We start from the raw sequence: 27,449 nt of genomic DNA, 5'->3' as shown, positions 1-27,449 counted from the left end.
ACTGGCTACTCTCCTGGGGTCTATTCATGTGCAGGGACAAGCTTGGGGGAGGAAGCCCATCCTTAAAATAAGGGAAAAAGAAAGAGGGGGACAGGTCTCTGGAGGGATGACAGGACATCTGAGCCCCCGTCAGCTGGAAGAGCTGGTGTGGATGAGGTGCTCAAACTGGGCTGCCGCATGGCTCAGGGGTCCCAGGGAGGCCTGAGTAGGAGGGTCAGGCGTGGTCCTGAAGCGAGGAGGTCTGGGCAGCATGTGAACTGTGCAGCACTGTCCTCAAGGGTTGGTGATACCTGGCGATCCTGGGTTATCTCTGAACTGCTCATGGGCCTACCATGGGGCAGGGCAAGCGTCAGGATGTTTTGTGGCAATTCTGTAGCTTGCAAGCAAGGAGGAGGAGGAGAAGGGTTTGAGTAACTAAGGTGGAGTGTTTGAAAAGTGAATACATTTGGGAAAGTCCTTAGGGAGCCTCTGGCTGATAAATGCTGATAGTCAACCAGTAAATTCATTTCCTGAGTTCTTGCTTTGGGCCAAGCAAGGGAAGAGACACTGGGAATAGAGGGGAGGAAGACAGTCTCTGCCCTAGGGGAGCTGAATCGTAACAGAAGTTAATACTTCTAATGAAGCAGCTACTGTTCCAAGTACTTTACACACATGTATAAATGGAGTCCTCAGAACCATCCTGTGAGGAAGGTGCCCCAGTGCCTTCGCAGAGAACAGTCACAGCTCCCCCCTCCCCCCCATCAAAGCACTCAGCTTGCACTCTGTTGTAAGGTAAAGCTGGGATTTGAACCCAGGAAGTCTGTCTCCGTAGTCCATGGACTCATCCACTGTCTTTAGCACTGAGTGGGCAGATTTGGCCAAAAGGCAGCAGCTGTGTGGCAGGGGGCAGATCAGAGTCCTGGCCAGGGACCGGTCTTCCAAGACCAATACCAACTTGTGCAACTCTGAACAACTCTGGGACCTCTTTATGTCTCACACGCCTTCTCTAAGACACGCATGGCCCTAAACACAAGGCTGCTGGAGGGCCTTCGAGGAAATGTGCTTTGGAGGCACCAGGCCATTGCTGGCCTCCCATGAAATGGGAGCTTAGCGGCCACCCCAGACTGGCTGCAGGTGACAGTGAGTAGAATGCTGCTCCTGGCCCCAGCCCTGTAGTTCCGCACTGCAGCTGGGCTGCTACAGGAGGGCCGGATTCCAGAGACTGAGTGGGCTTGAAAGTCTGAGGCAGCATCATGAAATGCAGAAGGAAGAAGAGGATGGCACCTTGTGGGCACCATTCCTTCAGAATCAAGTTCAAGCTCTTCCACGTGGTGTTCCACCTGGAGATAACCTGGCCCACACTAGCTTTCCAGTTGGTCTCCACACCTACCTCGCTGCAGCCTCCACCCTGGCCAAATGTACCCACGACTAGCAAAGGACGCAAAGACAGAACGTGGCAGAACTGAGATTTGAATCCATGTCTGGTTGGCTGCAAAGCAGGGGCTGTGTGGTGAGGTGGAGGGAGCATGGATTAAGGGGTCAGATGCACCTGAGTTCTTCCTATTCCAGCTCTGCCTTTGTGACCCCAAGTGAGTGCCTCACATTTCTGTGCCTTGTCTATAAAATACGGTTAGTAATATCCCTGTATTAACACCTTATCACAAACTTTGTAGCTTAAAAGCACATATTTATTATCTTGCAGTTCTGAATGTCAAGTCTAAGATCAGTTTTACTGGCCTAAAATCAACAGGCCTGTGCTCCTTCTGGAGTCTTGGGGAGACCTTCTTCCTTGCCTTTTCCCGCTCTCGTGGCTGCCTGTTTTCCATGGCTTGTGGGCCCCTTCATCTGCCTTCAAAGCCAGCAGTGACTGGTTGAGCTTTTCTTAATGCATTACTCAGGCCTCTTCTATAGTTAAATCTCCCTCTTATAAAGACCCTGCTGATTTTACTGGGCCCACTTGGATAATCCAGGATAATCTTCTTATCTCAAAATCCTTAATCACACTGTAAAGTTCCTTTTACTATGTGGAATAACATGTCCGCAGATGTGGGGATTCATATGTGGAGATCTTGGGTGGGAGGCACATTATTCAGCCTCCCACAAGCAGGTGCTACATGAAACGGGTCGCATCAAGTTAAATTCTCAGCGTGGTGTTTAACCAGTAGAAGACTGGTGATGTTTAATGTCAGCTGGGCACGAGAAGCACTTAGCTTTTACAAAATAGTGCCGGGGTTCACTCCGAAAATTTGGGGTTGGGGAAAGTGTCTATGCATTGGAATTTTTATAAGCTCCCTAGTGACTCTGTTGGGCAGCCAGGGTAGGGCTGATTATAGTAAGCGCTGAATTCATGTCAGCAGTTATTCTTATTCCCACAGCTACTTAGCTCCGAGCCTCAGTGCCCAGGAGCTGTTCAATAGACGTTTGTTGAATTAGACTGAAGTGAATCACTCCTGGGGCCCCAAGCTATCCCTGGGATAGCATGGGAGGGGTGAGAGGGCTTCTCACTGCTGCATCACAGGGCCTGAAGAATGAGGTTCTGTGGGCAGACAGATGCCTCGGCCTCTGAATCAACCTCACACCCAGAAGTAGCTGCCTGGGGGGCTGGAGTCTCTCCTCCTCTCCGAAGTCCAGTCAAGGGGCCCAACCAGGCAGAATCCAGTCATCAACGGGCCATTGTTAATGGAACAGAGGGGGCTCTGTGCCCATTTAACACTTCTCTCCCTCACGAAGCTGCTCCCAGCTGAGGGCTGGCTTCTGGAGGACTGCGGAGCTGGGGAGGGGCCCCAAGGCTACGAAGGGAACGAGGGAGGATTCCGGGTGGGGGCTGAGCCCTCTGGTTGGAGGAGCAGAGGCAGCTTGGGACACAGGCCAGTCTCGTAAGTCAGCAGGGTGGAAAGTCTGGGCACTGAAGCGGCCACTCAGGCCAGGAAGAGTTTCCCATTAAAGCTGGGGATCCAGGGACAATGAAACCCACCAGACCCCAATGGGAGCCAGGGGACAGCTTTCTCTGTGGGGTGGTCACACTTGACCTACCTCCTTCCCTTTGCAAAAACAGAAAAGTGAAATCCACACGGTAAATGGTGCCTTTCATTGCCTATAGAACAGTGTTTTCAGAAGGGCTGGGAGGGTTTTATGTTCTGTGGGCTTGGGATTAATAGGCAGGCAATTCAACCAGGGCTGGGTATAAACGTCCTTTTGCTTAGCAGACCTTTTCTGTATTCAGGAGGGTGGATTTCAGGAGGATGGTGTTTAAGATCCCAAAGATAGTGCCTGATCAGTCTCCTCAAAAATGCCAGAGACCTACAGTTCTTGGGCTAAGGCACCAGCAATTCTCATCTGCTGAATACAGCAAATTCTCTGATCGTTTCTGCCAAGAGAGTACATTGCTTTAAAACATATTCTAGGAGGGTGGGATCTCAAAGATGGGGGCCTGGATCAGCAGCAGCACCTGGGAACTTGATAGAAATGCACATTCTTGCCGCGCCAACCCCCATTCCCAGCCCAAACCATCTCAGTCAGAATCTCTCGGGGGTGGGCAGAGGACTGTGTTTATCAAGCTCTGCAGGTGATTCTGATGCACGCTCAAATTTGAAAATCACAGTTACAGAGCCATACGAAACTTCAGGTTGTGGAGTCAGTTTGGTAGGTTGGACAAGCTTTTTTTTTTAAAGAACAGAACCATGAAGGCAGAAAATACCAGAGTGTATTACGGATCTCTAATAAGGATAAGCATGGGTCTCATAAGACTTTTGTTTCAGTGACGTGGATGTGTCTCTGTCTGAGGTTTTGGTCCCAAAAGATCGAAAGCTATTGTTCTAGAGCCAGAATGTACTACAGATAGTCCCAGACTTAAGACGGTTGACTTTTAAGATGGTGTGAAAGTGATACACATTTGGTAGAAACCATAATTGAATTGGGGCTAGGCTGTACAATCAGCTGGGGCTTCCAGTCAGCCACATGGTCAGGAGGGTAAACAACCGATACACTTAACAACCATTTACACCCACACAACCATTCTGTTTTAAACTTTCGGTAGAGCTCAATAAACTACAAGAGAAGTTCAACACTTTCTTATAAAACAAGCTTTGTGCTAGATGACACTGCCCAATTGTAGCATTCGAGCCACACTAATGTCAGGGTTCTGGACACGTTTAAGGCAGGCTAAGGTAAGCTATGATGTGTGGGAGATTAGGTGTATTAAATACATTTTCAATTTATGATGGATTTATTGGGATGCAACCTCATCATAAATCAAGGAGGATCTGTAATTCAGCCAACTCATTTTTTTGTCTAATTTGTCTGAATTGGGAGGTTTTAAAGATTCCAGCATGAGAGTTCCCTTGCCCCGCACCAGACCCTCAAGTAGATTACTGAACAGATGAGGGGGCCTGCTTTGGGGGCAGACAGCCTCTTTACAACACCGGCCTAAAGCTGAGTTAAACTGTGTGTTTCCCCCATGTTTATAAAACCTTCTGTCCCTCCACTGCTCCCCTTTCTTTATATATATATATATGCCTGAGACATATGTGGACCATAGGTAGTCAGTTACATCTGGGTAGTAGATTGAGGGGTGATTTGTTGCTTTCTTCTCAGTGTTTGTCCATTTTACTTGAATTCTGCATGCTGAACATCTTTCATTATTACAAAAATAAAACATATAAAGCCGAGGGTCCATCTCTGTGTGGAAATACAGAAAAGGAAAGCCACTGCCCAAGGCAGAGATAGTGCTGCCCGAAGGGTGCCCAGAGCCCATTCCCGTAGAAGAACCGCACTGCCCTCTCCCACGCCACCCCTCCCCCATCCATGCTCTAGGGCTGAGCTCAGACCTCACAGGTGCCCAGAGCCCATTCCCGTAGAAGAAGCGCACTGCCCCCTCCCACGCTTCAAACTTGTCACCCTCTTAGAAAGCCCTTTGGCGGCTCCAGGTTCTCCAGGCAGCCCTTTGGACCCTGGTTGCCGCCCTTTCTTTCCTTAGCAGCTGAGAAAGGGAGGTTCCAAGAAGCTAAGTGGTCACCCACTTAGCTAAGCCCAAGGTCACCCAGCAGGAGGTACAAGGCTGTGAAGGGATGTGAAGGGCAGGTCTGCTGAAGGCCCTTCTCAGGGACTGGGCTCTCCTAGCGGCACTCATCTCTGCCTTGTGCCATTCTTGGCACTTTCAGATTCATTTTACTGTTTGCTGAACAGCACGGACTGAAGAAGAAAGGAGGGGAGGAGCAGGGAGGAAGGGAAGGGAGTAGAGGCGGGGAGAGGAAAGCGGGTGGGGAGAGGAGCACGCAGGTCTCTGGTTATACTCAGAATAGGAGTGAAGGATGCGCCCTATCTGTGTGCCCCTAGCGGACTCGGAACACTCAGTCTGGCCAAGAGGCGGCATGGTCTGGTCAGATCCCCATCGCCAGGCCCTGACCCCACAGGCCCCGGCTGCGGGCCCCCGCCCAGCCAGACCAGAGGGGAGAATGGACAAGGGGCAGCCTGGAGCCTGGAGGAGCCACTCACTGTAGATGGGGACAACCTCGGGCTGGCTCCCTGGGGCTGCCGGGATGAGGGATGTGAGGGCCTCCGGCTATGCTGCGTGGGTGAATCCCAGGTGACCACTGAGGAGTGGGGGCTAGGACGTGGGCAGCCAGCGCAGCTCGTAAGGGACAGCTTATTTTACATTGGTGTGTAGCTGATTAAGTGTTGTGATAGTTTAAGGTGGACAGCAAAGGGACTCAGCCATACATATACACACATGTATCCACTCTCTCCCAAACTCCTCTCCCATCCAGGCGGCCACATAACACTGAGCAGAGATCCCTGTGCTATACGGTAGCTCCTTGCTGGTTAGCCATCTTATTTGCTTTACAGTGTTGTGTTGGTTTCTGCCATACAATGACATGAATCAGCCATAAATATACGTATATCCCCTCCCGCCCTGCCACCCCTATAGGTTATCGCAGAGCACCAGGCTGAGCTCCCTGTGGGTTGCCATTTTAAATATAGCAGTGTGTACATGTCGATCCCAAACTCCCTAACTATCTCTTCCCCCCAAGGCAAACCATAAGTTCTAAAACTGGACAATTTAAAAGCAGCTTATACACAAGAAACTGATAATGCTGGTTGCTTTCGAGGAAAGACCTGGGTGTCTGAGTCAGTCCTGGGAAAGAGGTTTCACCACCATGCATCCTTTTGTACCTTTCCAATTTTATACCGTGGGCCTAGATTAGTTAGTTTGATAAAATTAATAAAACTAAAAATAAAATAAAAGCAGGTGCCAGTTTTCTACCTGTAGAAGGAAAGGCAAAGTTCCTTTGAGGTGAGACTCTCATTTTGGAAGAGTCATCTGAACAGGTTTTCGAATTTAAGCAGAGGCAAAGCCAGAATCCCATCCCAGAAGGAAAACTTGGGGGCGGTGAGAAGCAAAACTACCCCTACAGCCGAACTTAACAGTCTGCTTTCTCTGTGAGAAAAGTGACAGCTGTCCAGAAATTATTTCTTTAGTGGCTGGGCCTGAGACTGACAAGATGGGAGGAGCTGGCTTGGGTCCCCTCCCTCCTGTGCGGAAAGGAAGTGCCAGGAGGAGCCGCCCTGCAGACAGTGGAGTCCTGGGGGATTCCCAGACATGCCTTGGGGAGGGGGGACAAGTGGACTTGTGCTCACCACGTGGGCCTCGGGTATTAAAGGGGACAAGGGACCCCTCAAGGCTGCAGACCCCATAGACCTCTGGGAATGTGGCACCTGTCTGCTGAGAGTAAGGAGGGGGTAACATGTTGGGTAATCACTGAGGCAGGGCCTCTGGTGGAGGCCTCTTGTTTCCTGGCCCTTCCCCAAGCAGGCAGTGTCAGGGCCAGGGTGGGGCTGGCACTCAAGCAGAGAAGGAACCTGCTCCCCTCCAAAGCCTGGGGAGAAGCTCAATGGCTTCAAAAGTGCTCCCAGAGAAATAGTGACTCATGGCCCAAGGGAATCAAAGCTTTTCTCACCCCAGAGGTTATTCATCCTGCAACACAGGGATCTAGTGATGACAGATGAATCAGAAATACTAGTCTGAGAGCAGCCAGCCTGTGTGGCTCAGTGTCAGAGGGCAGGCTAACCCCTCCCTCTTCCCGTTGGTCTCTTAGCAAAAGGGAGACTTAGGAGTCTCAGTCCCTCCGTTTTCCTGCCAAAGGAGTTCCAGTGCACCAGAAAACTTCTCTAAGCTTCAGCGTCCTAACCTGTGAATTGGGAAGAACTGTGCCCCTCTAGCTAGGTTGTGGTGTGGGTGAGAGGGTGCCACTCAGCACAGGGCCGGCCACCAGCCCCTCCTGCTGGCTGGGAGGGCGTGGGGAGTGGCAGCAGCAGCTGCAGCAGCCTGGCATCCTGTGCCGTGGACTGGGTTGAGGAAGCTGGCACTCGCCCCTCGCTTGACTCATACTCCTTTTCCAGGTCAGGCCCACCAAAACCAGGACAGACACACCGCCCACCCCACCCCCCACCCCGCTCCGAGCCCCGGTGCTCCTTCCAGTGGGAAGAGTCTCACCCCAAATGGCCACGTCAGCAGGGTTTGCTCAGCCAAGGAACCTGGGAGCTCTCTGTTACTTCTTATATATATTCACAACCTCCAACAAGCTCTGGGGAGTGACCCACACTCTTGAGATGAAAATTCTCCTGGAATTTCCTGTCTGCACTGCATCATTCGGCAGACATAGGTTCGGTACACCCCACCTTCTATGATTGTCCAGTGGCTTTACTTGAGCCCGGAGTGGCTAAGTACACCTGGAATAGGAGAGCCAAGGGTTTGAATTGTGGCTGTGTGACCTTGGACAAGTCACCTAGCCTTCTGGGCCTCAGGGATGGCATCTATAAAATGGGGCTACTTCATGCAATCAGATTGACACCAATAAATCACTTAACCTGAGGACGCCTAGTACATAAAGAGCTCGCAGATTCTCAGCTGTACCTTCCAAGAAGGCGGAGGCTGCTGGCACCTGGCATAGTGCTGGGCACACTTTTACTTTTAAGAAGTGATTCCAGTGGAATAGCAGCACCATTCTTAAGGGAAAAGCAGCTCTAAAACTTCAACCCAGCAGTCTCTTCTCACCCAAGATTCCAGTCGCAGGCTTGGCATGGAGGTCCTTTTGGAAGCTCTTTATGCCCATCATCACTTCCAGAAGCTCCTGCCGCATCCAGGTGGGGCTGGAGTGGGAGGGGGGCAGTGGGAAGATGGGAGACAGAGGTTGGGGAGAGCTCAGGGCAGGAAGCCGGGGAGCTGACCTGGTCCTGCTACCTGGGTGTGCAGGTGCCCTTGCAAGGCTCTGGGCACGAGAACTGGCAGGTGGGCAGCACACAGCAAAACTCAGTGATGCCATGTTTTCCCAGAGTGACTCAACAGCTTGTCCCTGGGCTCTGAACAGTGAGCGGTGTGCTGTGGCCCCGGGGCATCCTCATCTCCTTGCCTGAACCTTTCCTTCCCTGTTACCACCCTCTCCAGCCTAGGGACCCATGGCTCTTCCACCCATGCTCTGCTTCTGGCCGTGAGCCCCGGCCCAGGGGAGGTCCCCAGGCTGCCTCCATCATGTCTCTCTAATCTCCGTGTTGAAGAAAGACCTAAGCGCCAGACAGACCTGCGTTTCACTACTGCCTCTGCTTCTACCTGGCCGAGTGACCTTGGGCAGGCTACCCTACCTCTCTGAGCCTCAGTTGCCTCATCTATAAAATGGAGGCAGTGCTAATAATTTTGTTTTATTAGTTGTAGGTTGCTTAGTGAGAAGGTTTGTAAAGTGATTGGCATACAGCGGGTGTTTAGCAAACAGAAAGCTTGACCTCCAAAGGCCTCTATGATCTGACCTCAATTTACTTTGCTAGTTGCCTTAAAAAAAAAAAGGATGATAGGTCACTCTTCATTTTATTCTCCTATCACCGCCATGTTCAGTTCAGTTCAGTTGCTCCGTCGTGTCCGACTCTTTGTGACCCCATGAATCGCAGCACGCCAGGCCTCCCTGTCCATCACCAACTCCTGGAGCTCACCGCCATGTAGTGGATACTATTAGTATCTCCATTTTACAGGTGATAAAAGTGAGGCATAGAGAGGCTAAGCAGCTTGGCCATGGTCACACAGCAGTGACTGCGGACGGAGGCTCCTCATGCAGACAGCCTGGCTCCAGAGCTTGCACGTGTAACCACCTCCTCCCTGTCTCTTCTCTCTCTCTCTCTTCTTCGTCCATCCCACACACTGCAGTTCAGTGCAGCTAGACTCCTCACCCACCTCTGCACTCGATCTGAACCTGCCCATACCTGTGCTTGCTGCCCGGGCTCGCCTCTTTGCGCTGGAAGCCCACCTGCTCCGTGAAACCATCCCCAGATCCTCCCTCATGTGCACCTGTGTGGGCTCATTACCGTTGGACTCCAAGGTGGTTATTCGTGCCCAGGTGTCCTGCCCTCTTCTAGCCTGGAGGCACCTTCTGCCCGGCGTGGTGTCAGGCATGAGCAGGCACCCAAGGCCAGAGCACCCTGGTCAGAGCATCACACGTGTGCTCCCTGGGTGGCGTGGAGGGGAGCCAAGCACTAAGGGCCCTCCTACTTCTGCGAGGACAGCTCAGAGGCTGCAGCTGGAACCACTCCCAGGAGGCATCTTGCCAGCTGGGCTTCTGTGACTCTGCTCGGGGAAAAGGGCTCACTCATGGGGGCTTCTGCAGCCGAGAGGGTTGGGTTTGAGACCCAGAAGAAGATGAATGGACGTCTGTCCAGTGAGGGGAAAGGACTGAGAACTGCGTGCTGTTAGGGCCCATACTGCACAGTCTGCTTAACTCCAAAGGATCTCTTGGAGGGTTTCAGGCCCATCCTCGGGATCCCAGCCCAGAGCCCACAGGGTAGTGACCACAAGAGGCCATCCACCCAGGGTCCCACTCTCCCATTCCTTCCTGGTCCCATACAGGGCCTCTGGTCCACATCAGCTGCCCTCTCCCACTCACTATGACTCCACCACCTCTGCCTAGACTCAGATCCCTCCCTAACAGCAGCATCCTCTCCTGGGAGACTGGGCACTGTCCCATGCCTCCTTCCTCCTGGGGCCCAGTGTCACACCCATCATTTGTGCTCCCCAGTCAGGCATGGGTGCTCAGTGCTTGCCGGGGGCTGCACGGGACACTGGAGACACGTGAGAACAAGGCAGACTCTGTCCTGCTCACAGAGCTCACTGCCCGGTGGAGACCACAGAGCACGAAAGCAGCTGGCGCAACAGAGCAAGGCAGAGTGTGAGGATGGGGACGTGCAGGCAGCCACAGAGAGGGCCACTGACGGAGGCTTCTAGAAGGAGACATCTAAGCTGAGGCCTGAGGGTGAAGGCAGCTGGCCATGAGAAAAGAAGGAAGGAGAGAGTGTTTTGAGTAGGGTGTACCCTGGTCACAGTAACGAGAGGACTGTCCTGCTGAGCCGTTCCGCCCCTCCAGTCGAGGCTCCAGCAAGGTGGATACACCCAGGGTCAGGAGCACTGACTCTGGAGTGAGGCAGCAGGGCTCAGACCCAGCTCTGCGCTCACCAGCAGCAGGGTCCCAGCAACTTCCCCGTCTGTCTGGTTCTGTCTGCCGGTCTGTACAACGGTGATCACACGGTACCTGCTGCCAGAGCTTCCAGTGAAGACTCTGAGTGTGGGCCCAGACAGCACTAATTAAGCACAGGGTGTGCAGCCAACTGTTAGCACCAGCTATCTCCTGTGTCCCCAGCCCCAAGGCCCCTGCGCCAGATGCAGAAGGAGGTGGAAAAGTGAAAGGGCAGTGGCATCTGTCAAAGGCAGAAGAGGACGGGTCCTGACCTCTGTGGTCACAGAGGCTTTTATTTCTTTATCCTGTGAGGATAACCTCCCCTTCCTGGTTCTAGGTTTGCAATAATCTTGGGCCTCTTCAGGCCTGTCTGTCCTAACCCTGCAGATTCAGGGCCCCAGCCTCTTTCAGACGGCCCCGCCCACCCACCTCAGAAGTTGTGAAATGCTTTGCTGAAAATCATGCAGTCTCAGCCAGGGGGGTGGCCCAGTTTGTTTTCAAAATATTTCCTCTGATAGTGCTATTTTGGCTCAGACATGTTAGCACTTTGCAGAATCCTGCAGATGGCGAGGCAGCTGGAGCGGAGAGGAGGAGGGAAGCAGGGAAGGGAGTGGGAGAGGCCCCGGGCCAGGGCTCAGGTAGCTGTAGGGGCCCGCCTGGGCACGGGTGTCACGTGGCATGCTGGGACAGGCGCACACAGGATGGGATCGGGCCAGCCTGTAGTGGGGAGCTTTCAACTGTCTAAGCTGTGGAGCCTTCTTATGAACCAGAACTTTCCTAGGAAACCCAATATGTAGAACAGATAAATGGGGGAGAGGCCTGGAACCCCCCTCCATCAGGCTTCTGAGGGGTCCTTGTTGAACTCCGGGGCGCCATGAAACCCAGTGTGAAAACTGATGCTGCTAAAGGAATCATAACCTTCTCTGGGGGAGTCAGTGCCCACATTGTTCTAAAATAAAGATCTTCCTAAGGGAAAGTGGAATGATCTTCCTAATAAGTTCTAATTCAAGCCTAGTACAGAGAATGCCATGCATCCTGAGAACCAGGACTCAGAAAGTGCAAAGTGACTGATCCTCTTTGCTGACAAGTTTGTGAGCACCTCTCTGGGAAGCCTTGCGTACTTGGGCCTGAGTGTGTGGGGCAAAGAGTATGTGGTGAGCAATAGTTAGGGCACATTTCTAAACTCCTCACAAATACAAATTCATTTATAGCCTTATTACTTATAACCTATTACCATCCCCCCTTTTCTAGGAAACTAAGGCCCAGAGAGGTTAAGTAACTTGTCCACGGTCACACAGCTACTAAGTCGTACAGAGGGCACTATCTCATAATTTGTCTTTTGGGATGAGTGTATTGCTGTGCTTATCTTTCTCTCTCTCTGTGTATGTGTGAGTGTACTCTGGCCCATAGTGATTTGTGTTAATCTGTGAGTATGTGGGCGTGCAGTCTCTTTTCCAAGACTGCAAGCCACAGGGCTTACCCCTTAACTTGCCTCTCAGAAGCCTGGCAACCACAGGACAAAGGGCTCCGGCATGGGGGCAGGACCAGTCTAGGGCTGGTGCCCATTCCCGGGATCCCAGGGGGTTCAGTTTGCTGACCTGGTAGGCACAGCCACAACAGTGGGAAGCCCCCCCTCCCCCGGCCACTCCCTGTGACTGAAGCGGAGTCCTGAACTGGCAGTCCCACCGGGGAGCTACCCCCATCCTGGCAACCTGGTTCGTCCCTTCTTACCGGACGCTGGGTTTGGAGTGGGTCAGCTGAATCAAAGGAAGGTATTAACGTATCACGAGTTTACTTCCTACCCCCCCAGACAGAGAACTTATAAGAGTGCTTGAGCCTCTTGAAAACACTGTTGTGAACTCACACCACCAGCACCCTAAACAGGGCCTAAGCTGATAGAACTCTGCTCAAAAGCAAAGACCCCTGACCCCTGACCTGCTGGTTAGTCCAGGAAGCCCCACAATGTAAACGGGGTTTTGAGGGTTTCTTCACATGTGAGCCCACCTTGGAGAAAATCAGCTTTGCTCCGTCCACTCTAAACTGATGATTAAGATGCAAATCTTTCTTAGATGCCACAAAATTGGAAAAAGCCCCACCATCCTTCATCATCAAAGTCAAACTCACCACGAGAGACCACCCTGCCTTGCTGAGCAGGGCGGAAGCGGGGAGACTTGCTCAGATGGAGCAGGGCTGTGCCGGAGCCTCAGGCGGTCTCCTCTCCCACAAGCTCCTGTTTCCCCAGCCACCAGTGTGCCAGCATCCCGCAGCACAAGGCCAGGCCGGAGGTGGGGGTGTTCCCTGACTTTTGAGGCTCCCAAAGGCAAGGAGGAGGGGCTGGACGGGCAGAGGCAGGAAGGAGGGACCTGGTGAGGCCCCCAGTGAGCCAGGTCAAAGCACGGAGGCCAAGACAGAGCTTCCCAGGCCAGCTGTTTACTTGCGGCATTCAGGAGAGGCTGAGCTGGGGACTAACTGGCTTATTTATTTTCCACACTTTTCCCTTCAAGTCCTTTTCAGAGAGCCTTCTGGAATTCCACTGATAAATTTCCCAGAGTGCAAACAACCATGGTCCCTCAGCACACAGCCATCTTTGTGGGGCAGGAGGGTAAGGGGAGGCATGGAGGTAGGGAGAGGCATAGAGAAGGAGAGATGGGCTGTAAAGACCTGAAGTTACTGATGCTCAGGGGCTCCCATGGCCTGCATGCCCCTCCTTCCAAGCTTGCAGAAGCAGGGATGTGCTGGGGTATGCAGGAGCAACTGCCAGATTTAGGTCGATGAAGACAAAGGCGGAGACCTTCAAGCACAGAACAGGCTGTCCAGCCTGCCAGGGGCACAAGCCGTGGAATCTGCAAGCTCAGAGCAGGACAGGCAGCGTAGCTACCACCTGTTTAAGCATCAGACAAGAAAAGGGGACAAATATTTCTGTTTAAAGAATGAAAAGGAGAGCTGTTTTCCTTTCTTCCTGCGTGACTTCGTGAAGGGCAGAGGCCCGTCTGAGCATTTCCACACGACTGATACTTGGCTCCCTGCTTTATCACTTTCCAGCAGAGGCACTCACAGCTGCTCCCTGGTCTTCACCCATCCTCTGAAAAAGTCCCTAAGTACCGCCGTGTGTCACACACTGGAATGGAGCCAGGGGACAAAGATGAATAACCCCACCCTTTGGATGGGGCAGCTTCTCCCCATGCCCAGTCTCCCAGCTTCCATCCTGGACAGTGAGTCCACGCCACAGTGAAGCAGGGAGAGGGCTCCAGTATCTATGCAGCTCAGCACTGTAAAGGCTCTGGCACTCACCCAGGTGGTCTTACTGTGGAAGGTGGGCAAGGCCGGCTGGGCTGTGCTTATCCTCTGCCCCTTGTTTAAGGTTGCCAGCTTTCCCCATACCATGAACATCTGTATCAGAGGCACTGGGGGTAGAGATGGGGGTAGGCAGTGCTGTGGCGACTCTGCTCCAGCAGGGGTACCCCCCTCTCAGCCCTGGGGCTAGGGAGATAGAGTACCAACCTGGCAGAGAACACAGCTGTCGCTAAGTGCCTGGAAGGGAGTCCTGAAGGTAGCATAATTCACATTTGCTGTTGTTCAGTTGCTAAGTCATGTCCGACTCTTTGTGACCCCATGAACTGCAGCATGCCAGGCTTCCCTGTCCTTCACTGTCTCCTGGAGTTTGTTCAGATTCATGTTCATTGAGTTAGTGATGCTATCTAACCACCTCATCCCCTGCAGCCCTCTTCTCCTTTTGCCTTCAATCTGTCCCAGCATCAGGGTCTTTTCAGTGAGTTTTTTCTTCGTATCAGTTGGCCAAAGTATTGGAGCTTCAGCATCAGTCCTTCCAATGAATATTTAGGACCGATTTCCTTTAAGATGGATTGGTTTGATCTCCTTGCTGTCCAAGGGACTCTCAACTTGCACTTCCTTCTTAGCTTTGTGACCTTGGGCAGCCACTGCACCCCTCTGAGCCTCATTTCCTCATCTGCAAAGTGGAACGGTAACTGCTGTCCCTCTGTGGGGGTTGTGTGAGAAAGCATAAGCTGGGGACCAGACAGCCATGTGGTTATCACAGCCCCGGCTGTCTCAGCTCTGCCTGTCCATCTCTCCTGAGGACCAGACAGTGCCACGGAGTGTAGCTCTCGTGGGGGTGTGTGGGGTTGAGGGGAAGGACCTGCCCATGGATATTCAGGGAGGGCTGATTTTCCTGTGTAATAGGAAAAGACCAGAAGGGGAAAAGAACATAGTAATCCATTTGATGATGTTTACCTGGCAGTTTCTGCCAAACTTGTGACTTGTATGGTCACAGTGGTAGCTTTGTCCCCATTTCTCAGATAAGCAATGAATCATCTCTCACTGGAATTACCCTCATATCTGCCCCACAATCACTCCCAGACCCCCTCTGTTTCCCGACTCCAGATACATATGGAAGGCTGTAGCAGCCTGATGGCACCTATCCTTTGATTTCCATGATCCATGGTATAAGCCAGGTTGGGCAGAGTGAATATAAAAAGAGGACTGCAGTCAGGGGCCCCAGGACCCAGTAAGTGCTTCAGTGTTGCTTCCTTGTTGCTATGGAGAACCAGTTAGGGACCTTAGAGGCAGCTGGGCGTGGTGGAAGCAGCATGGGTTCCTGAGTCAGACTGTCCAGTTTCAAATCCTGGCTTTGTTCCCTCACCAGCTGTGTGACCCCCAAAACGTTACTTAACTTTTCTGAACCTCAGTTTCCTAATCTGTAAAATGGTGATAAGATGCTATTTATCGGGAGGTAATGTAGAGCTCGTGATTCACAGAAGACATAATTAAGGTGGAAAGGTGATATGGGAAGGGACTGGCTGCAGCGCTCCCCCTGAGACTGGGGGTGGCCAAGCCCAGATCGCACTCTCGTCTGGGACCACATTCCTGGGTGCTGCCTACAAACTTTGCTAATTTCAGCATTAAGACCATTTAGATACTTGAAATGCACACCAAACCTAGTGACAAAGGGGTGAGGGTGGGGGTGGGGAACGACACATTTCTTTCTGATTACACGGCCAAGTCGCCACCGCATCGTTGCATGTTCCCAATTCCATGCCAGTAGGGAATCAGTCCCAAGATTGCTTGCAATCCCAGTTCCGGGAACATGAGATGTTTCCACTCCTCTGGGAAGCTCATGCCAGCTGGTGCAGAGGAACCCACCCAGTATTCGGTACAGGGACTGTGACCACTCTTCCACCTGCTGCCACCAAAGAACCAGGCCACTGATGCAGGACACAGCTCCTGGATCCTTCATGAGAATTCATCTCCTTCCAGGGCAGTAGGAGCCAGGAAGAAGATCCCACGACACTCCCAGCTTAGCCAGATGCAGACATGGAGCCTTTCTTACTGCCCCTCTTAGGGAAGCAGAGGCCAGTGTTGAAACTCAGGCCCCCAGTGCCAGCCCACAGGGCACAATGGAATGTGCTACTTGGGCTAAACGGATCAAGCAGGGCTCCCTGGAACCACTCAGGGCCCCGTCCTCTGCCGAAAAACCACTTCCAACCCATCTGAGGCCACCTGGCTTGGCTCATAGAATGTCCCTAACACATATAAATTATGGGTGTCATTGTTCGACAACTATTTATTGAGTACCAGCGACATGCTTGGCACTGTACTAGATCCAGGACAACCTTTGAAACGTCCTGGAGTCCCAGGACACCAGGGTATCCAAAATCAGATACAACTTCAGTTGCAGTGAAAATAAGACTTCAGGACCGCCATGCTTTCTCCACGAACTCAGTCTTAAACATCCCCTACCACGTTTTACGGGCTTCCCTGGTGGCTCAGACGGTAAATCGTCTACCTACAATGCGGTAGACCCGGGTTCAGTCCCTGGGTCGGGAAGATCTCCTGGAGAAGGCAATGGCACCCCACTCCAGTATTCTTGCCTGGAAAATCCCATGGACTAAGGCTACAGTCCATGGGGTTGCAAAGAGTCGGACTTCCCTTTCCCTTTCACCACGTTTTACACACACACGGCCGGAATCTCCTCAGCCCATCCCCTGGAAGTCCCTGTGAGGAAGCACATCCGCTCGGGGGAAGGGTCTGTGCTTCCCTCTCAGGCCCTGTCACTGCCACCACCCAGCTGTCCAGGGCATCACTGCCTGCCAGTCTTCTCTGCTCACAGACCCTAACACTGGCGGATCTGAGTTTATGAATCACTCCCTCCTTTCTCCTGGCCTCGCCTCCGGAAGGACGGCGCACACCCAGACACATCAACCAGACACTGAGTTTCCACACCAAACTCAATCCTGACGAACCCGGAGAGCCGACTGCAATGTCTGATTTCTCCTCCCCACTCCTCAGTCAGCCTCGAGGTGCTGGCCACGACTTTTCAAAGCCAAGGCAGCCCCTCTCCTGGCCAGTCTCGCTTTGGGGACGCCTCACTGTGGGGCAGCAGACAAAGACAGTGGATTTACTTGAGGGCTGGAGGACATGCTTGGTGTAAAAGATCCAAACACTCCCAGAATTGTACAGTCGGGCTGAAGCGGTCGGTGTGGCGTGCATGCGTTGCCTGTGGCTCGATGGGTGATGAGCTGTGCGTATCAGGCAGTTGTGAATCTGGCTGCAGTGGATCTGGAGGTGTGGGTGCCTGCGTGGAACTTGCCCCGAGCCGAGAACTCCCTCTCCCACCTTCGGTTTCTTCCCCTCTTCTTCCAAAGTTTGGCGCGCGCGCCCGATCAGGGATGGTCGGGGTGTGCACCATTGGGCCACCTCCCCCTACCCCCGGTGGCAGCTCCGGGGATGCGGTCGCCCTACTTACCCCGCCACGGAGCCTCCTCCAGCGGGGGTGGATCCGACTCTCCGAGGCTAGGGTCCGGCGCCGGCAGCATCCGCCCGCAACTTTGCCCTCCTCCCGGCAGGACCAGGCAGAAGCAGCTCTGGGACTCCAGTGCCCTCGTGGCCCCGGCTCTGCGCGCCGCCCCCGGGGGGACAGCGGCGGGGCGGAAAGGAGGCGCGGCCCCTCCGGTTCGCACGCCGGGCGGAAAGCGGCGCCAGGCGGGCGCCGTCCTGCGCAGCGAGCAAGCGGTCCTGCCTGGCTCCCTCCCTGCTCGGCCGGAGTCCGCGAGCGGCCGGCAGCGGCGGCAGATTCCTGAACCGCGTCCAAGGCGCCCGGGGAGCCTCCTCCTCCTCCTCTTCTTCTTCCTCACCCCACCCAGCTCCCACCCCTGCGCCCCAGCAACTTGGGAAACGTTGGCGAAGTTGGCGCAGCTCTGGCTGCGCGATGGGCCTCTGGGTGGAAGCAAGGGAGGAGAGGGAGGAGCTGAGGGGGTGTGGGCGGCCCTCGCCCCAGCCCCCGGGGAGCTGCGCTCAGCAGGACCCTTCCGTGGGTCTTTGTTCCCAGTGCTGCCTCAGCCCGCCTCTCCCCTGGGACTCTCTTAAAGACGCTGGGATCCCTACTCGCTCTCAGAGAAGCTGGGAAGAGCTCGCCTCCCGGGTTGGGAGGGGAGGGGGAGGGGGCCTGGAGTTCCTCGTGGCTTCACCCTGCCAGAGCCCCTCAAGCCCTTCCGGCCGCCCATCCTATTGAATCAGAGTCTTTCTAAACCCACGTTCCCTTTTGAATTAATGATTAAAGTGTCTATCCCAAACTTTATTCCCTTTCTTTCCCCCTCGGAATTCAGCCCTGTGCTAACCGAACACTCATCAACCAGGGTCAGATGACTAAAATTGCTTCTGTTGAGAACATTGTTAATGTACTGCGGTTGCTGTTGTGAATAACATTGTTAACGTACTGGAATTGCTGTTATTGATGTCGTTAATGTATAAACTCAGGTGGTTTCTCCAGGGCAAGGTAAGTTAACAAACCCCTGAGGCCTGGACCACCTGGCCAGAGGTGGTCGTGACCCTCAGAGACATCCTGACTCTCAGAACCTGAATGTCACAGAAAGTACAGGGAACTATATTCAATATCTTGTAATAACCTATAATGGAAAAGAATCTGAAAAAGAATATATATATATATATATATACATACATACATATATATATGTATAAACACACACATACATATACACATACATGTATAACTGAATCACCTTTATACGGAAACTGATACAACATTGTAAATTGACTACACTTCAACTTAAAGAAGGTATTGTGGCTCGGCCTGTAAAGCATCTACACGCAACGTGGGAGACCTGGGTTCAATCCCTGGGTCAGGAAGATCCCCTGGAGACAGAAATGGCAACCCACTCCAGTACTCTTGCCTGGAAAATCCCATGGACAGAGGAGCCTGGTAGGCTACAGTCCATGGGGTCGCAAAGAGTCGGACACGACTGAGCGACTTCACTTCTTCACTTCAACTTAAAGAAAGGTTAAAAAATGCCACAGAAAAGTCCCAAGATGATGATTAATCCCAGCCTCTTTGTTGTTCTGCTTTATAACCACCCCCGCCCCTGCCTCCGGGAAAGACCAAGTGGAATTGATCTGAGGCCTGTCCCCCACCCCCTTGCTGAGTGCCCTGCAGATAAACCCTGTACTTTCTTTCTCCACAACCTGGCCTAGGTATATTGGCCTTGCTACTTGTTGAGTGAGCATACCTGAGTTTGATTCAGGAACAGTTTTGACCACCAGGAAGGGACCACCAACTGGAACTGTTTTGTAAAAGGGAAGGCAAATGGCTTGAGTTTCTTTGTGTATAGGCTTTTATGCTGTTGTGTCAAAGTGAGCCTTTTGGAGCTGATTGGGCTTTGGGCCTTTTGGAATTGGTTTGTTGTTATCTTTGTGTGTGTGTGTGCGTGTTTGTGTTAGAGAAGGTGCACTATTTTAATTGTGGACATGGCAAACACAAATTCAGTACCTAAAAACAGCCCTTTAGGATGCATCCTGCAAAACTGGACCGGCTTTTAGTTCTGATTCCATGACTAACGCCAAAATTATTATTATTATTATTGGTAACAATGTGTGACCATGATATTCTTTAGACTCTGGAGAAAAATGCCCGAGGTTGGGCTCATTTGACAATCCAAAACTAATTCTGCCAGCTTGATAAGACATCTTTTCAGAATTCTGACCCTAAGGGAACAAGTTCTAGGAGAAACTTGCTTTTCTCTCCCTGTGCCTTGAGATGTGAATATTCTACCAAGGCTCTCAGGAACTCCTGTCTTATCTAGACATCTCCAATTCCTGAAACTGACAGGAAAAATGGGGGGTAGGGGAATGCCTTTTTAAACTTAACTTACTCCAACTGTTAGTTATAAACTAAACTGTTAGTTATAAACTAGTGAGTTTTATATTGTAACCCCGATTCACAATTAAGTTAAAATGAAGCTCTGAGATCTCTAGTTGTGTCTGTCTGTATGTCTGTGTGTACCTTATACATACGATGTATCTCTATTTACAGACCTTATTAACAAGATTAATGAGCTCTATTTAATTGGCTTAAAAGGAATTAAGCATTACATAAATTCTCAGAAATATAAAAGAAACCAAAGAAATTTCAGGTTTATGTGAGCTGGGAAATATTCAATATTAAATTAACTTTGGCATTTAGGTCAATTTTTGCTGGTTTAATCAGACATGTCCTTGGAGCCATCGACATAAATTTTTTATAGTATCTAGGCTTACTGGAAGTCAAATAAGATCTGCTGCAAAATTTGTCAGCAAGAAAAATAACTTGGTATGATGAAATTTTTTTAAAGTAAATTAAATGTAAATGAGATGAGTTTTTTTAAGGAGAACTCTTTAGGAATAGTTATGTTTTATGGCTGTCTACTTAAAAACAGTTTCTTCAGATATTTGGTACCTTGAAACTTTAGAATTTTGTTAAGTTAAACAATATATTTATTGACTAATGTACAAGTTTGCCAGTCAACAGAGTGTTAATGTAAAAGACAATTCATAATTGCTTATTTCTTAGTTTTCACTAGAAATTAAGTTTTTTAAGAGTTGAGAATTCTAATATATGAAATTAAAACTAAAATTTAATAAGGAAAACATCTTTGTATGCAAGGAAAAGAAGGTATAAGAAATGAAAAGGCATTTTTTTAAGAGAAAGAAGGAAATTTAGTCCTAAAGCTGGTTATTTCTAAATGGGAAAGAAAATAAGGGACAGATTAATATGGGTATAGAAAATTGTGGAAGCTTTGCAAGAGGGAAAAGTTCTTAAAAAGAAATTCTATGTGTAGTCAAGACTAAGATTAGAATTAGTTTAATTGAGTCAATGAATTTTAACATTAAAGGTAAGATGGTGCAAAACCTCAGTTAGGTTTTTCTATTAAGAGAACACTTTTTTTTTTTTGACTGTTGAGCTGCTGTTGATAACAGATTGTTAAGTTTCTTTCCAAGCTTTTAAGTTATTAATTTTTTTTATCTGCTTTTGAAATCTTTTATTGTCATTTGGTTAAATGATTATTATTTCAGTGACCTGTAATCGTATTTAACCAAGTGTGGTACCTCCTGAGCGTGGTGCAGCGCCCCCTGGAGTCCAAGGCTAGCGTAGTAATGGGCTTGGAGTTGGAACACAAACAAAAAACCAAAAACCTCAATCTGCACTTGGCATCTGTCATTCTCAATGTGTGTAGATGAGAAACCCAAAGAGGACTGAGAATGACCCAGGCCTTCCCGGGAACAGGTCCTCACCGGTGCAAGAAGTCAGAGGTCCCTGTTCATTACCTGGGTCCAGACCATCCAAAGTCTCAACCAACTGGCAGCTGGAGGGGTCCTGGGCAGTGTTCCAGGCTATGAGATGAGACCTTGGTATCTCTAATAGCAGAAAAATCCGACTGGGCGCTTCCCTTATGTTATTAACCCGCGTGCGTGCTCAGTCGTATCTGACTCTTTGTGACTCTATGGACTGTAGGCTGCCAGGCTCCTCTGCTCTTTCCTCCTCCAGGGGGCTCTTCCCCACCCAGGGATCGAAACTGCGTCTCCTGCATTGGCAGGTGGATTCTTTACCACTGAGTCACCTGGGAAGCCCTGTGTTACTAACAGTGACCTTCGAGAGGGGATCAGACCCCAGCTCACTTCCTGGTTTAGCTCCTGGAACCCCTCCCTCTGCAGCTCCCTCTGTTGCTCTCACCTCACATCACAGAGGCTGGGCCTCTGCCCCTGAGTCAGTCTGCAGACTCTCCAGCTTGTTTCGGAGTAGGTATCATGGCATATAGGTTTCTCCAGACCCTATCTCTTTTCTCAGAGGTGAGAGTCTCCATTTCAACCCCACAAATCTGTCAAAAAGCTATGTTTAACTGCACCTGCTGTTCTTATAAAGGAAGGCCTTCCTGTGGGACCTGCAGAGTCTGGAATTTTATTGCCAGAACGTTGTGATGGCCCCAGTGGATACAGAGGTGGAAACGTAGGCTGTGTTACTACCAGATTATAGATAATGAAATTCTTTGCTACCGATGTTCGATGTTCGTCAGGGGTGAAGAGGGTGCGCCCGAGTGGTCACTGAGCAATTGCTGTTGAGCACATACTGGATATGGGGCCCAGAGAGGTGAACAAGCCTAGGCTCGCCTTCTGATTAGAGGAGACAGACCTACATGTAAACAAGCACTGATCAGTCCACATGCTGTGTGAGCTGAGGCTGGGGGTGGGGACAGAGGTCTCCAGAACAAGAGCACAGGCTCGCACAGCTCCGGGGGGATCAGGCTCGTCGTGGAACATGGTGTGACTTGGCCCCTGGGACTCTGCAGGGTGACGGCCTAATTCCTGGAGCTGAAGACTGCAGGCCTGGGCTTAAGAGATGAGTGGAAGTTCTGCAGGTGGGAAAGAAGGTAGCGATGAGCTAGGGCTTCCTAGGTAAAGGGACCAGCAATTGAAAGAAACATAGGTGTGAACGAGTATTCACTCCTCAAGCACGCCAGCCACCACTTGGGCCTTCAGTGAGGGTGTCTTGGGTGCAAAAGGCAGAGGTAAAGAATGAGGATCTGATCCAGGACACTGAGAATTTTCATCCTAAAATCATTTCCAGGCTTAATGTCTCCCCACAGTTGCTCTGCTAAGAGAGTTAGTCTCTCTCTCTCTCTTTTTAATGATGTTTGAAAAATTGAAAGAACTTTCCAGGCCAGAGGCAGAATTGCAGGGTAGTTAAGATTGTGGGAGCCTGAGCACCATTTTAACCAAGTGATCTGATGGATGAAATAAAAATTCACACTTAAAAAACAAGTGAAATAAAAAATTCTAAAAATTCACACTTTAAAAGACAAGAAAAATTTAAACAAAGTTTTCTCTGCTCTTTCACTTCCTCTCTTCCCTCTAGCACACTTTGTACATCTGCATTGCATGTTAACTAGACCTTGACAGTGGCAGAAATACCTGCTTAACCAGAAAGATCCATTTTTCTCCTTGTGACACTAGTCACGTAACTCCTTAACAGGCATCTTTCTTTTCTCAATCCTGTAAAGGGTCACGGTGATCCACCACTCGCTTTGTATGTGCAGATATCTTTGGTGAACTTGTTATTAAAATGTCAATATATCATTTCCTTTAAAGATGTTGAGTTGTGCAGAACAGACTGGTCAGATGACCTGGGGAGATACCAGCCACATCTAAGGGAAGTTCTTAGCTAAAATACTTATTTCTGACCTTATTAATATTACTAGCTGTATTACTTGTATTCTGCCTATTTTACAAGATTCTTTTACAAGATTATTGTTTCTTGCATTTCCAAATGTGTGACTGAGCCTCTGATAAAGATAATGGTGACTAGGCAATTTGAAACAGTTGACCAAATATATAGGAGAAGGCAATGGCACCCCACTCCAGTACTCTTGCCTGGAAAATCCCATGGACAGAGGAGCCTGATGGGCTGCAGCCTGTGGGGTTGCTGAGAGTTGGACACGACTGAGCGACTTCACTTTGACTTTTCACTTTCATGCATTGGAGAAGGAAATGGCAACCCACTCCAGTGTTCTTGCCTGGAGAATCCCAGGGATGGGGGAGCCTGGTGGGCTGCTGTCTATGGGGTCGCACAGAGTCGGACACGACTAAAGCGACTTAGCAGCAGCAGCAGCAGCAGCAGCAGCCTAGTCCTATAAGATCATGATGGTAATAGTGTTAACTCTAGATATGGGAGGAAGCAATAAAAGGGAACTGTTTCCTGAACCATAGCAGATTAGTAAGAAAGGCAGTCCAGAGGCTTTTGGTTGCTCTTAACAGGGTGATAGCACAGAGAGTGGCTTATCAATGAAATCTTCATCTGACTTGAGAAAGAGCATCCTTAAGGCTATGGGACACATTGGTCATGAAATGCCTCCCAAACTTTGGTCGAAATTAAGACTGAAAGAGAGGGGATTAAGAATGTTATAAAAAATGTTATCCACCACCCAGTTCTACAGGAATCAAGCTGTTATTGACTGCAGTTGTTGACCTACAGTACGTGTTGAAATGGGTTCAGGGATCCGGATGAGGCACTTTGTGCCTCTAGGGAAACTGATAGAACTGGTCCTCAGATAACTGGATATGTTCAGGAAAAATTTTATAAACTCAGATTCTTGCATCTTCCCATACTTGGAAAAGCACTAAAGCCATGAACTAAGATCTCTGTTCCTCCGAATAATAGTAACCTTCTACCACAACGTGGGCTTGGTTGCTGTGGACCCCCTTGCCAAACTCACATATATACTGGCCTCCCCAGAGAGTCCCAAAGAGTTCCAAACAGTTCTCAGAGCTCTTAGAAAGACTGTCTCCCAGATTATAATTCTCAGGTTAGCTCACATAAAATGTTCCACTTCTTTCTTAGATTGACTGCTGATTAATTTTTTCATCAACATTGACACAAGCTGAGGTCACTAATAATGGGACCCAGCGACATCATGTGTCTCCTGATATGATGGACGGGAGGGAAGGACAACGTGTACAGTATTCCTGCCCCCAGAACCACACACCTCACTCGAGTCTCATCGTGAGGAACCAGCAAACAAATCCAGACTGAGAGACATTTGCAAAAAACAATTAGCCTGCAATATTTAAAATGTCAGTGACATGAAAGATAAAGGAAAAGGCTGCGAAACCATTCCAGGTTGGCTTCTAAGCCAGCAGGCAGGCTTCTAAGGTGGTCTCCAGTTATAACCCCCTCTTTTGTGTCTTATGTATCATCACCTCGCCTTGAATGTGCCTGGGTCTGGTGACTTGCTTCTTTTTTCTTTTTTTATTGAAATATAGTTGATTTACAATATTGTGTTCATTTCAGGTATACAGCAAAGTGATTCAGTTTTTTTTTTCCCAGATTCTTTTCCATTATAGGTTGTTATAAGACACTGAATATAGTTCCCTGAACTATACAGTAAATCCTTGCTGTTTATCTATTTTATGTATAGTGGGGTGAATCTGTTAATCCCTAAGTTATCTATCCCTGCCACCCCACCATCTTTCCCCTTTGGTAACCATAAATTTGTTTTCTGTGCCTGTGAGTTTGTTTCTGCTTGTCAATCATTTCATTTTTTAGATATATATATTTTTAGATTCCACATGTAAATGATATAATATTTGTCTTTCTGACTTCACTTAGTGTGGTACTCTCTAGGTTCATCCATGTTACTGCAAATGGCAATATTTCATTCTTTTTAAGGCTAATATTACATTGTATAAATACATCATGTCTTTTTATCCGTTCATCTGTTTTATTTTTTTAATTTTATTTATTTATTTTTGGCTGTGCTGGGTCTTTGTTGCTGAATGCAGGCTTTCTCTAGTTGGGACAGGCTGGAGCTACCCTCGAGTATGCAGGCTTCTCATTGCAGTGGCTTTTCTTGTTGTAGAGCATGGGCTCTAGGGTGCACGGGTTTCAGTAGTTTGGGCTCAGTAGTTGTGGCACACAGGCTTGGTTGCCCCATGGCCTGGGGAGTCTTCCCAGACCAGGGATGGAACCCATGTCCCCTGCTTTGGCAGGTGGATTCTTAACCGCTGGACCACCTGGGAAGTCCTATCCATTCACCTGTTGATGGACACTTAGGTTGCTTACATGTTATGACTTGCTTCTAATGAACAGAGTACAGCAAAGGTGATGGAATATCATGTCTGAGAATCTGGAAGAATGTGTTTAGATTACAAAAGGCTATGACTTCTGCATTCTTTCTCTCGTTCTTCTCAGCTTCCTTGGTGTGATGAAGCAAATCGCCAAATTGTGAGATTACCCAGTGGAGAGGCCAGTGTTTTAAGAGACTGAGGCCCTCAGGCCAGTAGACTGAATCCTGCCAGCAATCCCTGAGTGAGCCTGGAAGCAGATCCTGTCCCAGTTGTATCTTAGGATCACTGCAGCCTTGGATAACACCTCAGCTGAAGCCTTGAGCCAAATAGCCCAGTAAGGCCACATCCAGATTCTTGACCGACAGAAACGGTGAGATGTTAAGTTTTGGGGTGACTTGTTATGCACCTACTTACAGGTAATACAGCTACTAAATGTAATGTCTAATCTTGAACTGGATTCTGGAACTGAAAAAAAAATCAACATGAAAGACATTATTTTGACCATTGACCCAATATGAATAGGGACTGAGTGAATAATAATAATGTGTCAATATTTGATAACTGTACTGTTTTGTAAAATGATACTTGATTCATTAGAGATACACACAGAAATATTCAAGGTCATTCTACCACTTCCTCTCAAAGGTTCAGGAATAATAATAAAAATGTGCATTGTATGTAATTATATATAGCATATATATTATATAGAGAGAGTTTCATTTATTTATTAATTTATCTGTTGTGTAACAAACCACCTCAAAACTTAATGACTTAAAACAACAGAAACGTTCTCCCCGTCTTGTGGGAAACTGGGCTCTCGCTCCACCTGGCATCGGCCGAGGCGGCTCACTCTGCTGTGTTCAGCTGACAGGTGAGCTGCGCTGGGCTGGAAAGTCCAAGAGGCTTCACTCCTACGTGTGGCGCTTTAGTGCTCCTCGGTGTGGCCTTTCTCTCCCCACATGGCTGGCCTGGCTTCCTCCCAGCATGGTGCTTTCAGAGTAGTCAGGCCTCTTATGTAGCAGCTGCCGTCCAAGAGAGAGGAAGTGTAAGCTTCTCAACCTCTTAAGGGAGCCCAGCCACATGCTGCCAAGGAATTGCCGAGCCACTCTTGGGATCTGAGACATCTCCTCTTCTCTGGGCCAGGAAGAGGTGATTGGCAGTGACTCAGGGGAGAACCCTGTGGGCAAAGGAAGAGAGGAAGGGGAAGGATAAGAAGAGGCTTCCCCCACTGGAGTTAAAGGGCCCGAGGCCCATGCGCCTAGAGTAAGTTTTTCCCTCTCCCCGCTCAGCTCCCTGGGCCCCCATCGTTTTACCTTAAGAGCTCATTTAAAGATGTCAAGGAGTGAAGAAGGAGGAAGAAAAATGGCACTTATTGGGCAAAAAGTGCCAGGAGCTGTACCTAGGTTATTTTATTGAATCCTCACAGCAGTCCTACAAAGAAACCGTCATTATCCCCTTTGCAAAGAAGAGATACAAGAGGTCTCAGCAGGGGAGGTGACTAGAACCAACTCACTGCAAAGGTATTGGATCAAAGGATGTATTTGCGTCTTTACTCAGCAAACATCTTTTGGTCCATGATTGTGCCGGGCTTGGAACACTAGGATGAATGTTGTTTTTGTCAGCTGTTGCTGCAGTAATGCTGCAAAACAAACATCCTCCAAATCCCAACAAGAGGTATTATCTTTCTCTTTCCTAGGTGCACTGGGGTAGGGGGAGTCAGCAGGGGTTTCTGTTTCAGACCACAGGTTGGCTGGGCTTGGTCTGCTCTTCATATCCCCATATTCCACATGGACCAGTGGCCAGCCTGGGGCACGTTTTTCTCAAGGAGATCACAGGAACACAGGCGACAAAACAAACCGCCTGAGCACATTTAAAGCTTCTGCCAACATCACTCGCCAGAACAAATCCCATGCCCAACCCCAGAGTATAAAGGTAGAGAAGTCTGTGTATCCACCATGAAGCCATGGTGATGGCATAGAGAGTGAATTCTGTGATGAGGGGAATGCATTGAGACCAGGGATCCAGTCTGCTGTAGGTGACAAGACACAGGCCTTGCCCTCAGGAGGCTTAACA

At 49.7% G+C, this 27,449-nt stretch overlaps 1 protein-coding gene and 1 long non-coding RNA gene across 15 annotated transcripts in view; one reads left to right on the top strand and one right to left on the bottom strand.

The window, feature by feature from the left end:
• The window catches only part of CHST3 (carbohydrate sulfotransferase 3), a 38,560-nt gene extending 20,651 nt beyond the window's left edge, over positions 1–17,909 (bottom strand). For 6 of the 14 annotated variants that reach the window (XM_070782109.1, XM_070782110.1, XM_070782113.1 and 3 more), the window contains exon 1: positions 17,233–17,909. The gene's annotated coding sequence lies outside the window, so the exon portion shown is untranslated. Of the gene's footprint in view, positions 1–8,032; positions 8,128–17,232 lie in introns of all 14 variants that reach the window. The other 8 variants (XM_019954028.2, XM_070782111.1, XM_070782112.1 and 5 more) reach the window with 2 other exon arrangements.
• LOC139180398 (uncharacterized) overlaps positions 1–26,538 on the top strand; it is a 41,027-nt gene extending 14,489 nt beyond the window's left edge. The window contains exon 3 of the long non-coding RNA XR_011564655.1: positions 25,501–26,538. This is a non-coding gene — a long non-coding RNA (uncharacterized lncRNA). The remainder of the gene's footprint in view (positions 1–25,500) is intronic.
• The last annotated feature ends 911 nt before the right edge of the window (positions 26,539–27,449 follow it).

The sequence above is a fragment of the Bos indicus genome, chromosome 28, assembly GCF_029378745.1.
Source record: "Bos indicus isolate NIAB-ARS_2022 breed Sahiwal x Tharparkar chromosome 28, NIAB-ARS_B.indTharparkar_mat_pri_1.0, whole genome shotgun sequence".
Classification (NCBI taxonomy): domain Eukaryota; kingdom Metazoa; phylum Chordata; class Mammalia; order Artiodactyla; family Bovidae; genus Bos; species Bos indicus.
The sequence above is the reverse complement of the archived record's forward strand: the minus strand, read 5'-3'. Positions and strand labels throughout refer to the sequence as shown.